The sequence below is a fragment of the Tachyglossus aculeatus genome, chromosome 4 (assembly GCF_015852505.1).
Source record: "Tachyglossus aculeatus isolate mTacAcu1 chromosome 4, mTacAcu1.pri, whole genome shotgun sequence".
NCBI classification, from domain to species: domain Eukaryota; kingdom Metazoa; phylum Chordata; class Mammalia; order Monotremata; family Tachyglossidae; genus Tachyglossus; species Tachyglossus aculeatus.
Window position 1 is genome coordinate 43,571,977 of NC_052069.1, and position 22,245 is coordinate 43,594,221.

Consider the following 22,245-nt stretch of genomic DNA (forward strand, 5'->3'; position numbering starts at 1 on the left):
ATTGATTGATTAAAATGGGGATTTAAGACTGTGAGCCCCACGTGGGCCAACCCGATTAGCTTGTGTCTGCCCCAGCATTTGGAGCAGGGCTTGGCACATAGTAAGTGCTTGGCAAATGCCATCATCATAATAATTAATAATTGCTTGATTAAAATGGGGATTTAAGACTGTGAGCCCCACGTGGGCTAACCTGATTAGCTTGTGTCTACCCCAGCGTTTAGAGCAGGGCTTGGCACATAGTAAGTGCTTAGCAAATACCATAATAATAATAATAATAAAATAGTTTAAAAAGGGGATTTAATACTGAGCCCCATGTGGGCCAACCCAATTAGCTTGTGTGTACCCCAGTGCTTAGGACAGAGCTTGGCACATAGTAAGCGCTTAGCAAATAATAATAATAACAATAATCATCATGATTATAAAATTGATGGATTAAAATGGGGATTTAAGCCTGTGAGCCCCACATGGGCCAACCCGATTAGTTGGTATCTTCCTCCAGTGCTTAGAACGGGGCTTGGCCCATAACAAGAGGTTCACAGGATTGTCTCTCTTGATTGCTGCATTGTACTTTCCAAACGCTTACTACAGCCCACTAAGCACTCAAGACATCCACACATCACCAAACTAGCTCTCTTCCTCCCTTCAAAGCCCTGAGAGCTCACCTCCTCCTGGAGGCCTTCCCAGACTGAGCCCCCTTTTTCCTCTCCTCCTCTTCCTCCTGCCCCCCTCCCTCCCTCTGCCCTACCCCCTGCCCCTTCCCCACTGTACTTGTGTATATTTGCACATATTTATTACTCTATTTTATTTGTACATATTTATTACTCTATTTTATTAATGATGTGTATATATATCTATAATTCTGTTTAATTTATGTTGATGCTATTGACGCCTGTCTACTTGTTTAGTGTTGTTGTCTGCCTCCCCCTTCTAGACTGTGAGCCCGTTGTTGGGTAGGGATTGTCTCTATCTGTTGCCCAATTGTACTTACCAAGCGCTTAGTACAGTGCTCTGCACACAGGAAGAGCTCAATAAATACTATTGAATGAATGAATGAATATATGTTGCCCACTTATACTTTCCAAGCGCTTAGTCCAGTGCTCTGCACACAGGAAGCGCTCAATAAATGCGACTGAATGAAGGAAGGAATGCATGCACGCACCATGGCTCAACGGAAAGAACCTGGGCTTGGGAGTCAGAGGTCATGGGTTCAAATCCCAGCTCTGCCACTTGTCAGCTGTGTGACTTTGGGCACGTCACTTTACTTCTCTGTGCCTCAGTTCCCTCATCTCTCAAATGGGGATTAAAACTGTGAGCACCACATGGGCCAAACTGATTACCTTTATCCTCCCCAGTGCTTAGAACAGTGCTTGGCACATAATAAGCGCTTAACAAATACCATCATTATTATTAGTATTAATATTATCATTAAAATGGGGATGAAGATTGTGAGCCCAACGTGGGACAACCTGATCACCTTGTATCCTCCCTAGTGTTTAGAACAGTGCTTGGCACATAGTAAGTACTTAACAAATGCCATCATTATTATTACGAAGAAATACTGTAATTACTAGTATTAGTAAGCACTCAATAAATATGATTGATTGATTGATTGATTGATTGTTAGCATGCCGGGTGGTGGGGGGGGTCCCGGGAGCGGTGATTGACGGCTGGGGAGGGAGAGGAGGGGCAGAGGAGGCAGGGGGAGATTAGGAGGAGGAGAAGATGAGGAGGATATGAGGAGGAGGAGGAGGAAGAGGAGAAGGAAGGGGGGAGGAGGAGGAGAAGAGGAGGAAGGGGAGGAGGAGGAGGAGGAGAAGAGGAGGAAGGGGAGGAGAAGGAAGGGGGGAGGAGGAGGAGAAGAGGAGGAAGGGGAGGAGGAGGGGGAGGAGAAGAGGAGGAAGGGGAGGAGGAGGAGGAGGAGAAGAGGGGGAAGGGGAGGAGGAGAGGAAGAAGAGGAGGGGAAGGGGGAAGGGGAGGAGGGAGGGGAGGACGGGAAGAGGAGGAGGAGGAGGAAGGGGAGGAGGGGAAGAGGGGGAAGGGGAGGAGGGGAAGAGGGGGAAGGGGAGGAGGGGAAGAGGGGGAAGGGGAGGAGGGGAAGAGGGGGAAGGGGAGGAGGGGAAGAGGGGGAAGGGGGGAAGGGGAGGAGGGGAAGAGGGGGAGGGGGAGGAGGGGAAGAGGAGGAGGGGGAGGAAGGGGAGGAGGAGAAGAGGGGGAAGGGGAGGAGGAGGAGAAGAGGGGGAAGGGGAGGAGGAGGAGAAGAGGGGGAAGGGGAGGAGGAGGAGAAGAAGGGGAAGGAGAGGAGGAGGAGGAGAGGGGGAAGGGGAGCAGGAGAAGAGGGGAAGGGGGGAGGTGGAGACGAAGAAGAGGAGGGGAAGGGGGGAAGGGGAGGAAGGGGAGGAGGAGGGGGGAGGAAGGGGAGGAGGAGGGGGGAGGAAGGGGAGGAGGGAGGGGAGGAAGAGAAGAGGACGGGAAGAGGAGGAGGAGGAGGGGAAGAGGAGAAGGAGGAGGAAGGGGAGGAGGGGAAGAGGGGGAAGGGGAGGAGGGGAAGAGGGGGAAGGGGAGGGGGGAAGAGGGGGAAGGGGAGGAGGGGAAGAGGGGGAAGGGGAGGAGGGAAAAGGGGAAAGGGGAGGAGGGGGAAGGGGAGGAGGAGGAGGAGGAAGGGGAGGAGGGAAAGAGGGGAAAGGGGAGGAGGGGAAAGGGGAGGAGGAGGAGAGGACGGGGAGGAGGAGAGGACGAGGAGGAGGGAGGGGAGGAGGAGGAGGAGGAAGGGGAGGAAGGGGAGGAAGGGGAGGAGGAGAAGAGGACGGAGAGGGGAAGAGGTGGAGGAGGAGAAGAGGGAGAAGGGGAGGAGAAGAGAGGAAGGAGGAGAAGAGGAGGACGGGGAGGAGGAGAAGAGGAGGACGGGGAGGAGAAGGGCCCATTACGCAAGCGGCGGAGCCGGTGCTGCGCGGGCGGGCGGGCGCGCTGCTTAGCGGCGGCCGCTACCCTCCTTCCCGCCCGACTCGCTCTGGGCCCGCGTGTGTGTGTGTGTGTGTGTGTGTGTGTGTGTGTGTGTGTGTGTGCGTCTGCGTGTGCCCGTCTGCGTGTGTGTGTGTGTGTGCGCGTGTGCGCCGGTGTGCTCGGGGGCGGGCCGCCTTCCACCAGGAAGTGTGCCAGCCGCGGCCAGCGTGCGCCGGCTCCCGCCGGACGGACGGGACCCACCGCCCGCGTCCGTGCCCGGACCCGCGCCCCGTGCCCCGGCCCCCGTGCCCAGCCCCGCCGGGCGCGGACGGCGGCCGGACCCCCCCCCCGCCTCCCCGGGCGGGCCGGGCCGAGCCGAGCCGAGCCGAGCCGAGCCGAGCCGAGCCGAGCCGCCGGGCCCAGGTAGGCGGCGGGGCGGGGGGATGATGTCGGCGGGGGGCCGCCGCTCAGATGGCCGGGGCCCGGGGCCCCGGACCCCGGGGTCGCCCGTCCCCCAGCCTCGCTCCTCCTGTGGCCCTGCCGTCGCCCCCGCCCCTCCTCACGCGTCTGCTCCTCCTCCTGCCCCGGCCCCGGCTCCCGGCGCTGCCCCTGCCCTTGCCTTTGCTTCTGCCCCCGATTTTCCCCTACCCCTGCCCCCGTTTCTGCTCCTGGCCCTGATTCTGCCTCCGCTCCTGCTTCTGCTCCTGCTCCTGCTCCTCTTCCTGCCCCTGCTTCTGCCCTTGCCCCTGCACTTGCTCCTGTCTCTGCTCCTGCCCTGGCCCCGGCCCCGGACCCTGGCGCTGCCCTTGTCCTGATTCTGCTCCCGCCCCTGCTTCTGCTCCTGCCCATGCTTTTGTTCCTACTCCTGCCCCTGTTCCTGCCCCCGCTGCTCCCATCCCTGCCCCTGCTCCTGCCCTTGCTTCTGCTCCTGACCCTGCTCCTGCCCCCGCTGCTTCCATCCCTGCCCCTGCCCTTACTTCTGCTCCTGACCCTGCCCCCGCTGCTCACATCCCTGCTCCTGCTTTTGCTTCTGCTCCTGCCCCTGCTCCTGCCCCTATCCCTGCTCCTGCTCTTGCTCCTGCCCGCCCCCGCTGCTCCCATCCCTGCTCCTGCCCTTGCCCTCGCTGCTCCCATCCCTGCCCCTGCTTCTGCTCCTGCCCTTGCCCCCGCTGTTCCCATCCCTGCCCCTGCTTCTGCTCCTGCCCTTGCCCCCGCTGTTCCCATCCCTGCCCCTGCTTCTGCTCCTGCCCTTGCCCCCGCTGTTCCCATCCCTGCCCCTGCTTCTGCTCCTGCCCTTGCCCCCGCTGTTCCCATCCCTGCGCCTGCTGTTGCTTCTGCTCCTGTCCCTGCCCCCGCTGCTCACATCCCTGCTCCTGCTCTTGCTTCTGCTCCTGTCCGTGCTTTTGTTCCTGCTCTTTCTCCTGCACTTGCCCCTACTCCTGCCCCCGCTGCTCCCATCCCTGCTCCTGCTCTTGCTTCTGCTCCTGATCCTGCCCCTGCCCCTCGTGCTCCCATTTCTGCTCCTGATCCTGCCCCTGCCCCTCGTGCTCCCATTCCTTCTCCTGCCCTTGCTTCTGCTCCTGCCCTTGCTTCTGCTCCTGCCCATGCTTTTGTTACTGCTCCTGCTCTTGCTCCTGCGCTTGCCTCTGCTCCTGCCCCTGCATCCGCTGCTCCCATCTATGCTCCTGCTCCTGCCCCCACTACTCCCATCCCTGCTCCTGCCCTTGCTTCTGCTCCTGTCCGTGCTTTTGGTCCTGCTCCTGCTCTTGTTCCTGCCCTTGCTTCTGCTCCTGTCCGTGCTTTTGTTCCTGCTCCTGCTCTTGCTCCTGCACTTGCCCCTGCTCCTGCCCCTGCATCCGCTGCTCCCATCCCTGCTCCTGCCCCTGCTACTCCCATCCCTGCTCCTGCCCTTGCTTCTGCTTCTGTCTGTGCTTTTGCTCCTGCTTCTGCGCTTGCCTCTGCTCCTGCCCCTACATCCGCTGCTCCTGCCCCTGCTCCTGCCCTTGCTTCTGCTGCTGCCCTTGCTTCTACTCCTGCCCCTGCACCTGCTGCTCCCATCCCTGCTCCTGCCCCTGCTTCTGCTCCTGTCCGTGCTTTTTTGTTCCTGCTCCTGCCCCTGCTCCCACTGCTTCCATCCCTGCTCCTGCCCGTGCTCCCGCTGCTCCCACTCCCGCCTTTCAGCCAAAGTCAGGCAGCCGCCCTCCCGGGGCAGCGGGTCTGAGGGGCCCTGGGCCAGCGTGGAAAAAGGGGGTCGGGGGCCCTGCGTGCCTGTCATGCATGCATTCATTCATTCATTCCTTTTTTTAGTCGGATTTATGGAGCGCTTACTGTGTGCAGAGCACTGGACCAAGCACTTGGGAAACTACAGCTCAGCAATAAAGAGTGACAGTCGCTGCCCACGAGGAGCTCACAGTCTGGGAAGTGGGCAGGAGCGCTTTGTTTCACCCTCTCGACCCTCTGCTCCGGGCTGGGGGGTTTCAGACCCAGTGGGGCCTCAGGTTGGGGGGTGTCCCGGGGAGCGAGCAAGAGAGAGAACCGACTCCGTTATATTGTACTCTCCCAAGTGCTTAGGACAGTGCTCTGCACACATTGAACGCCCAATAAATACCACTGGCTGATTGAGAGAAAGATGAAGCTTCAGAGCGGGTGCCAGCTCTCGGGAAAGCACAGTCGCTACAGTTTCTAGTTAATAGTAAGGGTGTTTATTAAGTACTTTGTGTGCAAAGAGCACTGTGCTAAGCTTTTATGTAGAAGCTTAATGTAGCTTTAAGGTCCCTGGCCTTCCTGGAAGATACTCTAGTATTCATTCATTCATTCAATCGTATTTAATGAGCTCTTACTGTGTGCAGAGCACTGTACTAAGTGCTTGGGAAGTACAAGTTGGCAACATATAGAGACGGTCCCTACCCAAAGGCGGGCTCACAGTCTAGAAGGGGGAGACAGACAACAAAACATATTAACAAAATAAAATAAATAGAATAAATATGTACAAGTAAAATAGAGTAATAAATACGTACAAACATATACATATATACAGGTGCTGTGGGGAGGGGAAGGAGGTAAGGCGGGGGAGAGGAAGGAGGGGGCTCAGTCTGGGAAGGCCTCCTGGAGGAGGTGGAGCTCTCAGTGTAGTGCCCAGAGTCTCAGGCAGCGGATACCCCTGTCCTTTTCAGGTGAACTGCTAGATTATATGTGGGGACACTGGCAGACAGGTATAGAGTGTAGCAAATTCAGAATGAGGTAGGGGTAAGGAGGGGTTGTAGGGGGTTTAGTAATTATAAATAAATAGTAGTAAAATAGTGGTATTTGTTAAGCAATTATGATCTGTATCACCCTCTAGACCATCAGCTCCTGTGGGCAGGAAACCAGTCTACCGACTATGTTATATTGTACTTACCCATCTGCTTAGAACAGTGCTCAGCACCCAGTAAGCACTCAATAAGGGTGCTCGTTTAAAGCGCTGGGGTAGGGCAGACACAGTCCCTGTCCCACACAGGACTCATTTTGAAAGTAGGAGGGAGAACAGGTATTGAATCTTCTAGACTGTGAGCCCACTGTTGGGTAGGGACTGTCTCTATATGTTGCCAACCTGTACTTCCCAAGCGCTTAGTACAGTGCTGTGCACACAGTAAGCGCTCAATAAATACGATCGATTGATTGATTGAATCCCCATGTTTCCGGTGAAGAAACCGAGACACAGAGATGTTAAGTGACTTGCCCAGGGTCACACGGCAGGCTAGTGGTGGAGGCTGGATTAGAACCCAGGCCTCCCGACTCCCAGCCCCATGCCGTTGCGGATAGGCCACAGTTTCTCTGGATTCTGAGTCGACCCAAAAGTCTTGGGCCTAGCTGGGTTTTCTCGGTACAGTTATTCCGGTACTGCTGTTTTGAAGTATGACCCAAACCGGCGCCTTGATTTATTGCCACAGCTAATCATCAAGTTAACCTTGATCTGGGGTTTTCTCAGCCTCATCTGCCAGGCTGAGAAACTACACATCCATGTCCTGTTTTGTCCAAGGCCTGAGTAAAGTCAGTGGAAAGTGAGCACTGTCATTCCTCTTTGTCCATTTCTGCCCCCTTCCCAAACCAGTGGAAGTGGGCGAGGGTAAAATGAGAAGATTCTCGGGTCAGTCATTTTTGAAAGTGTCGATTTGCAGAATGTAAACATCGAGGGCCTCTTCTTACCAATGGATGTAGAGGAAAAAAATAAATGTAGGCCGAGCTAGAAGGGAATGGGCTCACAGCAAGCAACCTCGCTGAGGACATGACAGAGAACTAGCAGAGACAGTGAAATGGCAAAATCATGTTACTACATGCGTTCAGCTCCTTGTTCTTTGGTCAACAACAAAGCATCATCAGACGCCAGAATTACTTGTAATTAAAACCAAAGAGGGATGAGGGGCATTCCCTTGTTGAATGATTTGTTGCGAAATATATTTAATAGACCCCGAAGCTGCGCAAATATGCCCTTGTCTACATTGACAGTCTCCAAAGTGTTACTGAACTTGAATAACCGCTTCAATAGCAGTCCTCATTTGAAGATTCCCCGTATCATTGAGTCATTCTTAAGTGCCTTCAGAGTAAGGCTGTTCCCTTGAGCGGTACTATAACCAGGGTGGAGTGATGGCCCGTGTTCAGCCCTCAAGGGGAAGCAGAACAGGATCGGAGAGCAGGGGTGAGGTTTAGGGAGTGGACGGCCTCACCTGATGTCACCCTGCTACTGTCTTTTTTTTTTTTTTAATGGTATTTGTTAAGCGCTTACAGTGTGCCAGGCACTGTACTATGCGCCGGGGTGGATGCAGGGTAATCGGGTTGGACACGGTCCGTATCCCACATGGGTCTCACGGTCTTAATCCCCATTTTACAGATGAGGTAACGGAAGCACAGAGAAAATGAAGTGACTGGCCCAAGGTCACACAGCAGACGAGTAGCGGAGCCGGGATTACCGTTAGTTCCCGTTGGTGAGTTTGCATGGCAGTGGGGACGGAGAACAAGTAAGGGACAAAGGAATGAGGTGAATAGGCAGGAGGAAGGAGAAACAGTCTAAACTGTAGCTCCTTGTGAACAGGAAACATGTCTAACAGATCTTTTGAATTGTACTGTCCTAAGCGCTTAGTACACTGCTCTGCACAAAGTGAGCTCTCAATAAATATGAGTGGTAAGGTTTGAATTTAGAGAATTCCAACTTCTTTGGTGGGAGGAGAGGAATGGGGCAGTTATTTTGAAGCAGGGCGATGGGATAATAATAATAATAACAATTATGGCATTTGTTAAGCACTTACTATATGCCAAGCGCTGTACTAAGCGCTGGGGTGGTTACAGGCAAATCAGGTTGGACACAGCCCCTGTCCCATGTGGGGCTCACAGTCATTCATTCATTCATTCAATCAATCGTATTTATTGAGCGCTGACTGTGTGCAGAGCACTGTACTAAGCGCTTGGGAAGTACAAGTTGGCAACATATAGAGACGGTCCCTACCCAACAGCGGGCTCACAGTCCAGAAGGGGGAGACTGAGAAGAAAACAAAACATATTAACAAAATGAAATAGAGTAAATATGTACAAATAAAAAAAATAAATAGAGTAATAAATATGTACAAACATATATACATATATACATGTGCTGTGGGGAGGGGAAGGAGGTAAGGCGGGGGGATGGGGAGGGGGACAAGGGGGAAAGGAAGGAGGAGGCTCAGTCCCGTTTTACAGATGAGGTAACTGAGGCACAGAGAAGTGAAGTGACATGCCTGTGGTCACAGAACAGACAAGTGGCAGAGCGGGGATTAGAACTCATGACCTTCTGATGCCCAGGCCCGTGCTCTACCTACTACACCGTGCTGCTTCTCTTTGAAATGAAGGACTGTCTATTTGTCTTGTTTTGTTGTCTGTCTCCCCCTTCTAGACTGTGAGCCCAGTGTGGGTAGGGATTATCGCTCTCTGTTGCCGAATTGTACTTTCCAAGCACTTAGTACAGTGCTCTGCATACAGTAAGCGCTCAGTAAATACGACTGAATGAATGAAGGACCAATCCTACCCAGAGATTTATAGTAGAGTTGGCAGAAGTAGAAATGCAGACAGGCTTTGATTTCTCAAGTGGGAATTTCACCCTTGTATCTTCTCCTGTGAAATATAGGGGTGTAGAAGTTGACGCGGGCAGTCAAAAGAGCCCGCAGTATTTGATTTTCCCTAAGGTTTCCCAGCTTAGCCCTGTTGGCACAGGACCTTTCCACTCTGCAGTCTTTTTTCTGCAGTTTTTTAATAGGCTCACTAGTCAGCAGATGGCTGGTATCACTGTCTTCAGTAGGATATAGGGTATTTTTTGAGATCTACTCTCATTCTTGCATAGAGAAGCAGCGTGGCTCAGTGGAAAGAGCACGGGCTTTGTAGTCAGAAGTCATGGGTTCAAACCCCGGCTCTGCCGATTGTCAGCTTTGTGACTTTGGGCAAGTCACTTAACTTCTCTGTGCCTCAGTTACCCCATCTGTAAAATGGGGATTAAGACTGTGAGCCCCACGTGGGACAACCTGATCACCTTGTATCTCCCCCAGCGCTTAGAACAGTGCTTGGCAAATAGCGCTGAACAAATACTAACATCATTATTATTATTATTATTATTATTATTATTATTATTATTATTATTATTATTATTTCCTAATCATCCTACTTTGCCTTTGCCTGCTTTCTGATAAAATTGGAGTGCAAGATGTTAGAGAACCTGACTTCTCACAAGAAAGTGAGCCAGCTAGCCCAGCAGGAGGATAAATGTGATTTTTTTTTTTTGTAAATGATGTTAAGGACTTACTCTGTGTCAAGCACTGTTTTAAGTGCTGGGGTAATAATCATAATAATAATTATAGTATTGAAGTACTTACCATGTGCCAAGCACTGTTCTAAACACCGGAATAGATTCAAGTTAATCAGGTTTGACACAGTCCATGTCCCACATGGGGTCTCACACTCTTTCATTCATTCATTCATTTAATCATATTTATTGAGCACATACTGTGTGCAGAGCACTATATTAAGCGCTTGGGAAGTACAAATTGGCAGCATATAGAGACGGTCCCTACCCAACCACGGGCTCACAGTCTAGAAGGGGGACTCTTAATCCCCATTTTACAGATGAGGCCCAGAGCAGTGAGGTGATTTGCCCAAGGTCACCCAGCAAACATGTGGTGAGGCTGGGATTAGAACCCGGGTCCCTCTGACTCCCAGGCCATTCCTTTATCCACTAGGCCATGTGGCTTCTACAAGGCAGTCAGGTTGGACAAAGTCCCCAGACCACCTGGGACTCACGGTCCAAGTACTGATTCCCCATTTTAGGGTTGAAGAAGCCGAAGCACAGAGAAGTGAAGTGACTTGCCCAAGATCACACAGCAGGCAAGTGGCAGAAGTGAAATTAGATCCCAGGTCCTTTGACTCCTAGTCCCCAGGCTCTTTTCATTCGTATTTGTCTACTTGCTTAGCTAGAAACTGTGGTTCCTCATGTCCTTAAGCCTTTGCTTCCCTCCTTCCTTTACACACTGTATATAGGCTGATCTTTGTCCTTTGGAAAAACCACATCCCCTAAAACAATGCTTCTTCCCCTTTGTGAGTGACTGTCTGTAAATTGCATCAGCCCAGAAGAGTTTTGATACCAGCTTTTTTTTAACCTATCCCACGCCTTACAGCATTTCATTTCCACCTAAATCCTTAAATACTCCATCTGCCTCCCATTTCCCTGTGTTTCTGAACATAGCTCATATACTTCTTTGTGGACAGGAATCGTGTCAGACATCTCTTTTGCACTCCTTCCGGGCTCTGCACACGTTTAAGTGCTCAATTAATACTGTTGATTGATTGGAGGACCTGGGTTCTAATCCCAGCTCTGCCACTTGCCGTGTGATATTGGACAAGTTACAACTTCTCTGTGTCCTCATCTGTAAAATGGAGATTAAATGCGTGTTCTTCCTCTTAAACTGTGAACCCTTCGCAGGACAGGGACTGGTCCAACCTGATTATCTTATATCTACCCCAGCACTTAGTACAGTGATTGGCATATAGTAAGTGCTTAAGGGCCACCTATTACTATTATTATTTTTTTCTCCTATCTATAATTTACCTAAGAGTTTGTGTCCTTGAGGGCAGGGATCTTGTCTACTAATTCTGTTAGATTTAGAGTATTGAGTCCACAGAAAATGCTCAAATTTATTGTTCCGGCTTAAAATGCTGTCCCAGCATTGACACTTTTCTGAGGGAGTTCTGAAACCATCCCAGAAGGCAGGTACTCACCTGTGAATGGGAAGAGTGGAGCATTTAGCATCTTGGGGAAAGGCGGGGAAACACTTTTTAACCATTGTCAATCTTCCTACTAGAATATTCCACTTGTTTTTGAACAGGGAGGGCATTCATTCATTCAGTCGTATTTATTGAGCACTTACTGTGTGTAGAGCACCATACTAAGCGTTTGGGAGAGTGCGATACAACAACAAACAGACACAATCCCCGTCCGAAACGAACTCACAGTCTAGAGGACGAACTCCAGGACCAAGTGACTGTTCTCTGGGAAAGAGTTTTGAAAGGTGTCAGCGCAATACCTATTCAGGTCAACCCCAATTTACGATTCCATTTCTTGTATAATGTAGCTAATGGGGACAAATCCTGAAAGAGGCGTGAAAAATATGCTCAAAATTCAGGGCTTTATGCTGGGTTCCTGGGGAAAAAGCTGTAGGCGCATTTTCAGCAAAAAGGAAGTAGATAGACTACTACTAGAGAGCATGTTTTGCGTTGAAGATGCGATCTGTTATGCATGTGTTTCTGGCAACTCATTTGGTGATCTTTCATTTGAATGAAAACTGAAAACTTTTGATCAATAGACTATTTCTATATTTAAGGGAGAAAGAGATAGTATGAAGTGGGTTGACTTTGAACATATCCGCTTGTTTCGTAAGTCAGACTTTTAAAAAACACACACACAGAGCTTAGAATCAGCCAATTTTAGATTGTGTTATGCAACTTCTGGTTTAGTCTGTATTGATGAAACTCCTGATGCGGTGGAATAGCCATGTGCCCTTTAGCCTGCATGGAGGGACAAGAGTGCAAGGACTCTATTTCCCACCTGTATTCTTTCCCAGCACATTTTTTTTTAATGGTGTTTAAGCGCTTACCATGTGCCACTTTATGAAGTACTGGAGTAGATACCAACTAATCAGGTTGGACAGAGTCCTTGTCCCACAAGGGGCTCACAGTTTTAACTACTATTTTACAGATGAGGTAACTGTGGCCCAGAGAAGTGAAGTGACGTGCCCAAGGTCATGTAGCAATCAAGAGGCAGAGCTGGAATTAGAACCCAGGTCCTTCTACTAGCCGCACTGCTATTAGTTTGGTGCTCTGCCCACACTAAGAGCTTAATAAATGTTAATACTACTACTTCTAATGGCCAAAGGGTAGAATGTGCTGAAATGGTAACTAGACAGCAGTAATAATAATAATAATGATAATAATTTTGGTATTTGTTAAGTGCCTACTATGTGCCAAGCACTGTTCTAAGCGCTGGGGGAGATACAAGGTAATCAGTTTGTCCCACAAGGGGTTCACAGTCTTAATCCCCATTTTCCAGATGAAGTAACTGAGGCACAGAGAAGTCAAGTGACTTGCCCAAAGTTATAGAGCTGATAAGTGGCGGAGCCAGGATTAGAACCCATGACCTCTGACTCCCAAGCCCGTGCTTTCCACTCAGCCACGCTGCTTCTCTAAAATTCAGTAAAATTGTTATAGGATGATTCCAGAGGAAAGGCAGTGGTTTGGAAGAGTGAGGTTGATGGCTGTAAGACAGATGTGTTGATTGAAAAGGTAAATATGGTGTTTTTATTTCTTGTGTGTTGGAAGAGAAAAATCATAACCTTAGATGAAAACAATTAACCTTGGATACTAACACCCCTGAGAGACTCCTGGCCTGGTGTGGAGAGAAGGGCAAATTGTTGGTATGTAATGGATCATTAAAATAATAAACTTTTCCAGGTGGAGTTTTTTTTTTTCCTCTTCCCTTCTTTCCCTAGTTTTAAGTTAGGTGGTAAGCAAAAGTCCTGACTTTGGGTGTAATACATTTGTTTTTTATGTTGAATCTCTATAATGGTACACTAAAAGGTCTCTTGGGTCAGTAGTGTAATTTGTTTTTAAATTGCTGTATATATTATAATATGGCCTTGTAGCATTTGTCTCATCTGGTACTTCCATAAAATTGCTTTGTTGTGTTTAGTATCAGGAGATAGTAACAATAACAAATTGAAGAACCAGTAATAATACTAGGAACTGTTCCAGCATTCATTTGGAAATGAAAGATCGTTGAATATTAAATAGCAGGTAGCACATGTAATGTCCCAGTATTAATGAGAAAGCATCATTGTGCAAACTTCCAAAAACTACAGTTGAGAGGAACAGTGTACAGAGTGTGAAAAAGGTGAAAGAGGAGAGAGAGAGAGAGAGAGAGAGAGAGTGTGTGTGTCTGTGTCTGTGCGTAATACTTTGAATCAGAATCATTCCCAGACTGCAAATTGGGAGTTAGTACAAGACTAATTATAATCTCTGAATGGGTACTTAAAACCGATCTGGGTAAATTGATGATTAGAACTAATGTTTTGGAATACAGTAGGAGCTCACGGCAGATCTACAAACAATTCAACCGTGATTCAGGCATGGAAATAGAGGAAAAAGTTACAGGATACAGGCTCACTCAGCCCCCAGTTTTTGTCAAGATTAAACTGTCAGATTTATGGTTAAAGCAATGTTTATTTGATGCCTGTCTACTTGTTTTGTTTTGTTGTCTGTCTCCCCCTTCTAGACTGTGAACCCATTGTTGGTTGTTGGCTGGAGTCCCACCTCTCAGTCCAACTCCTGTCTCTGTTGCTGAATTGTACTTTCCAAGCGCTTAGTACAGTGCTCTGGACACAGTAAGCGCTCAGTAAATATGATTGAATGAATGAACAGAAAAATTGAAGGGTTGGATGGGGCAATTCAGGATAGAATGGTGGGTGCTAAAAGTTGTTTTAAATATATATGAAAAGAAAAGTCAACTGGTTAAGGACAGATAAAGCAGGGTGTCACAAATCATTTCAACATACAATAATACACGTCCCCGATTGCTGGCACAGTCATGTTGCATGAACAGTGAGCCTTCAATTGAAAGCTGTTGACCACATAATATTTTAATCGTGCTCCCATAAATATGATTCAAAATAGCTAGTCTTAATTGTACTGGAACAGAAATATGATAGCACGTCGTCATATCCTGGCATGTTAAAATTGGTCTTCCCTGAAATAGAAATATTACAAGAATGTGTGAAGGGAAGATAAATGAGTCTGTGGTTTGATAGCGGGGGCCCAACAAATGAGTAGTTGAAAATCAGAACGGTGAGCTTATTATAATAAACTGGCTTGAATTCAGAAGACTTCAGTACTCAGTTCATGACACGTCAGTTAAAAAAAATCAAATGACTATGGTTCTTAATGCAAATTTTTTAAATTGTATTCATTAAGTGCTTATTGTGTGCCTGGCAGTGTTCTAAGCACTGGGGTAGATACAAGTTAATCAGGTTGGACATAGTCTCTCTCTCTCACATGGGGCTCACAGCCTTAATCCCCACTTTACAGATGAGGGAACTGAGGCACAGAGACGTGAAGTGATTTGCCCAAGGTCACACAGACAAGTGTCAGAGTGAGGATTAGAACCCAGGTCCCTCTGACTCTCAGGCTCTTACACTAGGCCACATGGCTTCACATGTTATGATACATCAAGATCAGAGTAATGAGAGAAATAAAAGTGGGTACTGCCACTATTATTCATTTATTCATTCATTTGCAATGAATGCTTACTGTGTGATCTTAGAGGAGATGTGCTTTCAATAAGGCTTTGAACTGGGGAGAATAATTGTCTGACTGATTTGAGGAGGGGAGGGGATCCAGATGGAGGATGTGGTGAGGTATCCGCAGAGAGATAAACGGGATTGAGGTACTGTGAGAAGGTTAGCATTAGAGGAGCGAAGTGTGCGGACTGGTTTGTAGTAGGAGGTAATAGGGGGCAAGATGACTGAGTGCTTTAAAGCCAATGGTGAGGAGATTTTGTTTTACGTGGAGGTGGATGGGCAACCACTGGAGTTTCTTGAGGAAAGAGAAAACATGGCCTGACCGTTTTTGTAGAAAAATTATCTGGGCACCAGAGTGCAATATGGACTGGAGTGGAGAGAGACAAGAGGCTGGGAGGTCAACAAGGAGGCTGATGAATTAATCAAGACGGGGGAAGATGAGTGATCGGATTAACTTGGTGCCAATTTGGATGGAAAGGAAAGTAGCAGTCACACTATTCCTGTGACTAATGAAAATTTTTATTAGTATTTATCGGAATATCTGAATATCTTCTCGGACAGTCAGTGTCCTGTTCGTCCTTCCCAAGGGTGTCGGGAGAACTGAGGGAGGAAATTGAAGAGCGGGGTGTTCAGTGGCTTACTCGGAATCTCAAGATTGAATTGGGGACGGAATCAAGCTAGAGTCCCACCACTCAGTCCAACTCTTGTTTACCGCAGACACCGGCAAATGCGGATTTACCCAGTACTCTTTCTTCGGTGTCCCATTTTCTTGGGAAAGGTTGAATCCATGTCATATCCAGTTTCCTGCTGTGTTGTTTTTGTGTCCGTTGAAGCAATCATTGGATTGGCTTGCTGGGAATGGTGTGCCCCTGGCTGGGGATTGTCTTTAGGGCGAGGGAAGATGGATTGGCAGGCAAAGTGCTGGAAGTTATCTCACCGGGGCACCTCAGAGGCAAGTCCTACCAAGCGAGGAGCTGCTTTTGACTTCTGTTTGGTTGGGGCCGTGGAGAGGTCTTTTTTAAAAATGTATATATATTTTGTTTATAATATATTTGTAAATATATTTATATTTTTATATATGTGGTATTTTCTAAGTGCTTACTCTGTGTCAGATGCTGTTCTAAGCATTGGGTAGGTACAAATTAATCAGGTCAGATACAGTCCCTGTCCCACATGGGGCTCACCATCTAAGCAGGAAGGAGAACAGGTATTTAATCCCCATTTTACCATTGAGGAAATCGAGGCATAGAGAAGTTAAGGGATTTTCCCAAGGCCACAGCAAGCAATTGCCAGAGCTGGGATTAGAACCCAGATCCTCCGACTCCTAGACCTGTGCTCTTTCCATTAAGACACGCTGGTTCAGAAAAGTTGTTCAGAAAAGTTGTTCCGATGATTAACTGATTTAACTTAAGTAATGGTAATCTTCTCCAGGAGTGAGTTACCTTTTTTATGATCTGGTGATGCTTGGCTGGTAGTAGGTTCCAGTAACCCTTGCCCTCACTGTTCGCCATCCAACCAGAATAAGACTAACTCCATCAATTCCCACCAAAATTCGCCCTGACATACCAAGACAAAAAGCCAAATGTTTTATTTTGCAAGTTGGTTAATTATGGTTCTTGGTGGCATACCTCTTGTTGCAAAAATCCAAATAAGTCTTGTCAGCATCTTTCACTGTTAATATACATGGAAAAGTAAAATTTGAAAAAAATCTGGTTGCAGTTCTTTTTAGGCTAATTTCCCAGCTATCTGCCCAGATGATCATTCAATTCTGAACAAATAGGCTTTATTGAAAAGGTTTAATTTAAACATATTTTTGGAACGCTCTGTGGAGTTTTCTCAGTATAGAATTTGCGTCTGCTGCTAAATTTCCTTGCATGTTATCTTTTCAGTAATTTCTTTGAGATTAGTAATTATTTTCAGATTTCTAATTTGATTAGGGTGGAGTCTTGTTTTATCTAATGCCTTTTTCATTAACCCTCTGATACTATGTATGTTTTTAGCCAGTAGGATTTGAGATACTCGATGTAATTTTTTTGCTCAATGTTTCTTGAATACTTGAGCACTCAAAAAGCACAGTCTGTGAGAAATGCATATTTTAGTTCAGGGATTTTTTTTTTCCAAATTGAGGGCTGTTTCCGTATTTGAAATAAAACTGGTCTCTTCTATCAGTATAATTTAGTGTCATTTATCCCTTTCCTAACTTTGGGTTTGTTTTCAGCCTTGGATGGGCAAGGCCGATCTGAGACTAACAATTCAAATCTTATCAGTCATTCAGCAAATTGTGCACATCAAAAGGATATAAAGCGCTTGGCCTTTTGCATAATATTCCATGCTTAAATTTCATTTTTTAGAGCTACATCTTAAATCCCACTGATGAGGGAAACAGTATTTCCATTTTACACAGAAAAAAGTCAAGAGATCTTTCCAAGTCACACATTCAAATGCTTGTCTCAGTTGAAATTTGATTTAATTATTGTTGACTCAGTGCAGACCACTGGAAATAACATGGGTCTGAGATTCAGGAGACTTAGATTCTAGCCCCAGCACTGCCACTGGCCTGCTGTGTGACCTCAGACTAGCCACTTGGCCCCTCTGAGCCTCGGTTTATTCATCTGTCAAAAGGACATACTACCATCTGCCACCACAAGGATTCACAAGGATAAGACAGTTGAGATCACTGATGTCAAAGTGCTGTATAAAGGTAGTAAAGGTGCCAAACACTTTCAAGGTATAATCGATATTGTTATTGAAAGGTTTGGCTCTGGTATGTCTATCCTCTTTCAAGAATCTTGTCTTCTATTTTTAAACACTCTCCTTGGTCTGGTAGAATTTCTTAAATATTCACCTATGCGAGGGCTGTGTGAATTCTACCAATGCTGGCAGAGTATCGGTAAGTTTCGTTTTAGTCTTCCAACAGCATAGCTCTTTCTTCAGCATAGGCCCTGAAAATGTCCCTTGTCTTACTCACTCTTCCCTGTTCCACAGTTTTTAGGTGCTTAGTAATTGTGGTATTTGTTAAGCGCTTACTATGTGCCAGGCATTGTACTGAGTGCTGAGGTATGGATATAAGCAAACCGCGACTATGCAGCCCTTCCCACACGGGGCACACAATCTTCATCCCATTTTACAGATGAGGGAAGCTTAATGCTCAGAAACGTGAAATGACTTACTCAAGGTCACACAACAGACAAGTAGAGGAGCTGGGATTAGAACCTAGGTCCTTCTGACTCTCAGGCCCACACTCTATCCATTAGGCCACACTACTTCTCTGCCTCAGGTGCTTATCTGTGGCATCTGAACTATTGACTGAATAATAATAATAATAATAATGATGGCATTTATTAAGCGCTTATTCTGTGCAAAGCACTGTTCTAAGCGCTGGAATGAATAGATACACATAGTCCAGGAGGAAATGGCAGGGTGAGGCGATGAGAGCCTGTTGTTAGTGGCCTTGTCCCCTCTTTGATGGCTGAGTTGTTCTGTGGGCAAGCATATCTGTATGTATGTCTGCCCTCTTCATATCCAGCAGACAATTACACTCCCCACCTTTAAAGCCTTATTGAAGGCACACCCCCTCCAAGAGGCCTTCCCTGACTAAGCCCTCCTTTCCTCTCTCCCATTCCCTTCTGCTTCACCCTTTCAAATGGATTTATCCCCTTTATTCACCCTTCCCAGAGCCTCACCGCACTTACGTATATTTCTGTAATTTATATTAATGTCCTTAAGCTTGTTGTGGACAGGGAACTTGGTAGACATGATCACAATCAATCAATCAGTTGTATTTAACAATAATAATAATAATGATGGCATTTATTACGCGCTTACTATGTGCAAAGCACTGTTCTAAGCACTAGATCATGTACTGTTTGCAGAGCCCTGAGAGCTTGCAGTCTACATGTTTGTAGGCTACTCCTTAGATTTTTGAACTCCTTGTTTGCATGCAGCCTTTCGGGTTGTGATTCCTGTGAAAGGCCTCTTTCTGATTATGATCTGATTATTTTGCATTTGTCCTGTCTCTTAGCATAATACTTGCCACCTAGTAAATACTTAAATAATTATGAAAAAAAATAATGATAATAGATCTTTGAACTGATTAATACTACCTGGAGAGAGTTCCTCAGTGTCTCCTTGACTTTGCCTACCTCTTCTTACTTTTTTCTTCTCCTGTTTTATTATTCATTCATTCAATCACATTTCTTGAGCGCTTGCAGTGCGCAGAGCACTTACTAAGTGGTTGGAAAGTACATTTCGGGCAACAAAGACAATCCCTACCCAACAATGGGCTCACAGTCTATGGCATTTAAGCACTTATGGTGTGTCAAGCACTGATCTAAGCACTGGAGTAGATACAAGGAAATCACGTTGCACACAGTCCCAGTCCCGTGTAGGGTTTGGTAGTCTAAATTGGAGGGAGGAGGATTAATCCCTATTTTACATGTGTCTGTCACACTCTCCCTTACCCTCCCTTCCTGCCTCTCCCATTTTTTAAAAATGGTATTTGTTAAGCACTTACTATGTGCCAGGCACTGTATTAAGTAGGTATGAGATAATCAGGTTGGACACAGTCAGTCAATCAATCAATCGTATTTATTGAGCACTTACTGTGTGCAGAGCACTGTTCTAAGCACTTGGGAAGTACAAGTTGGCAACATATAGAGACAGTCCCTACCCAACAGTGGGCTCACAGTCTAGAAAGGGGAGACAGAGAACAAAACCAAACATATTAACAAAATAAAATAAATAGAATAGATATGTACAAGTAAAATAAGTAAATAAATAGAGTAATAAATATGTACAAACATATATACATATATACAGGTGCTGTGGGGAAGGGAAGGAGGTAAGATGAGGGGGTGGAGAGGGGTACGAGGGGGAAAGGAAGGAAGGGGCTCAGTCTGGGAAGGCCACATCAGGCTCACAGTCTTCAATTTACAGATGAGCTAATTGAGGCTTATAGAAGAGAAGTGACTTGCCCAAGGTCACACAACAAAGAAGTGGTAGAGTCGGGATTGGAATAATAATAATAATGATGGTATTTGTTAAGCGCTTACTATGTGGAAAGCACTGTTCTAAGCGCTGGGGGGATACAAGGTGATCAGGCTGTCCCACGTGGGGCTCACAATCTTAATCCCCATTTTACAGATGAGGTAACTGAGGCACAGAGAAGTTAAGTTATTTAAGTAAGTAATAAATTTTATTTATTTATTTATTTTACTTGTACATTTCTATCCTACTTATTTTATTTTGTTGGTATGTTTGGTTCTGTTCTCTGTCTCCCCCTTTTAGACTGTGAGCCCACTGTTGGGTAGGGACTGTCTCTATGTGATGCCAATTTGTACTTCCCAAGCGCTTAGTACAGTGCTCTGCACATAGTAAGCGCTCAATAAATACGATTGATTGATTGATTAAGTGACTTGCCCAAAGTCACACAGTTGACAATTGGTGGAGTCGGGATTAGGCCCCATGACCTCTGACTCCCAAGCCTGGGCTCTTGCCACTGAGCCATGCTGCTTCTCTGGAAGCCAGATCCTTCTGAACTCCCAGGCCCGAGCTCTCTCCACTAGGCCTCACTGCCTCGCCCCCTTAACTTCTTCCGTCTCCCTGTCAGTGTGGAAAACAGTGAGCGAAAAATATATCCCATCGCCCTGCTGCTGTCCCTCATGTCTGCTCATTCTTCTGTTGTCATTTGTAGTGCTCACGGATGGAAAACCAAGGTGATTTTGTTTTGTTTTTCATTAAGTCAGGGGCAGATGCTGGGATGCAAAGCTTCCTGACAAAAGGTTGAACATGACAAGGGATGGGGAGGGGGCATGTGGTAATGACAGGTGGTTTAGATGGGAGGGATGGTCCAGACAGGGAGAGGTTTACTTTTGTCCTCCCTGCAGTGGCTGGTTCAGTGGTTCCTTGAAAAGTAGCAGATGGCGGAGCCATTGTACAGCTGTAACCTGGGGCCATTCCTGTTTTCGCACCCCTCCATCCTTCATCCAGATGGCCAAGGGGGCAGAAGACACTCATAGGTGGGAAAAAATAAAGGCCTGTTTGCAGTAGAAGGAGCTGTTCCTTTACCTTGCTCCGCTTTTCCTGGGGGGTGCGTTCATTGCTCCTTTGCTGACCCTGACAAGAATTTTTTTATGGTTTTTAATAATAATGCTAGCATTTATTAAGTGCTTACTATGTGCAAAGCACTGTTCTAAGCGCTGGAGAGGTTACAGGGTGGTCAGGTTGTCCCACGTGGGGCTCACAGCCTTAATCCCCATTTTCCAGATGAGGGAACTGAGGCCCAGAAAAATGAAGAGACTTGCCCAAAGTCACACAGCTGGCAATTGGCGGAGCCAGGATTTGAACCCATGACCTCTGACTCCAAAGCCCGGGCTCTTTCCAGTGAGCCATGCTGCTTCTCAAGGGCTTACTCTGTGCTAGGCACTGTTCTAAGCTCTGGGAAAGATACAAGCTAATCAAGTTCTGTGAGCCTGTTGTTGGGTAGGTACTGTCTCTGTATGTTGCCAACTTGTACTTCCCAAGCGCTTAGTACAGTGCTCTGCACACAGTAAGTGCTCAATAAATCCGATTGAATGAATGAATGAATGAAAGTTGGACACAGTCCCTGTCCCACGTGGGGCTCAGTGTCTGTCCCCATTTTATAGATGAGGGAACTTTGGCCCAGAGAAGTGAAGTGATTTGCCCAAGGCCACACAGCAGAAAGTGGCAGAACTGGGATTAGAACCCAAGTCCTTAGTCTAACTGCTAGGCCATGCTGCTTCCCCTAAAAGAAATTTGGAAGCAACCTCAAGACTACTGGTGCAGCTGCACTAATCACCTTGAAGGATCATGAATCTTTGGATGAAGGAGGAGGCAAATTTGAAAGAAGCTGGTATGCGGAAGGAGTGGGGGGTAAGATGGGGGGAGGGAAGGGTATGTGTGTGTGTTTTGTGGGGTATTTTTTGGTATTTTTTAAGCTCTTACTATGTGCCAAGAACTGTACTAAGCTCTGGGGCATTTGATGCCTGCCACAACCCCACAGCGCTCATGGTCATATCTTCAAACTATTTATTATAAATTACTTATATTAATGTCTATCCCTCTAGACTGTAAGCGCATTTTGAGCAGAGGACAGGCCAGCTTATTCTCTGGTACTCGCCCAAGTGTTTAGAACAGTGCTCTGCATGTAGTAAGCTCTATATAAATATCATTGATTGTTAGGGGTAGATAAAACCTAATCAAGTCCAACACTGTTGGTGTCCCACTTGGCACTCCCCAGTCTTAATCCCCATTTTATAGATGAGGTAGCAGAGGCACAGAGAAGTTATGTGACTTGCCCAAGGTCACACAGCAACAAGAGGAGGAGGAGCAGGATTAGAACCCAGGTCCTTATAATAATAGTATTAATAATAATAATAATAATGATGGCATTTGTTAAGTGCTTACTATGTGCGAAGCACTGTTCTAAGCGCTGTGGGGGATACAA

At 47.1% G+C, this 22,245-nt stretch overlaps 1 protein-coding gene across 1 annotated transcript in view; it reads left to right on the forward strand.

The window, feature by feature from the left end:
• LRRC8D (leucine rich repeat containing 8 VRAC subunit D) overlaps positions 1-22,245 on the forward strand; it is a 162,867-nt gene that overhangs the window by 45,665 nt on the left and 94,957 nt on the right. The window lies entirely within an intron of this gene.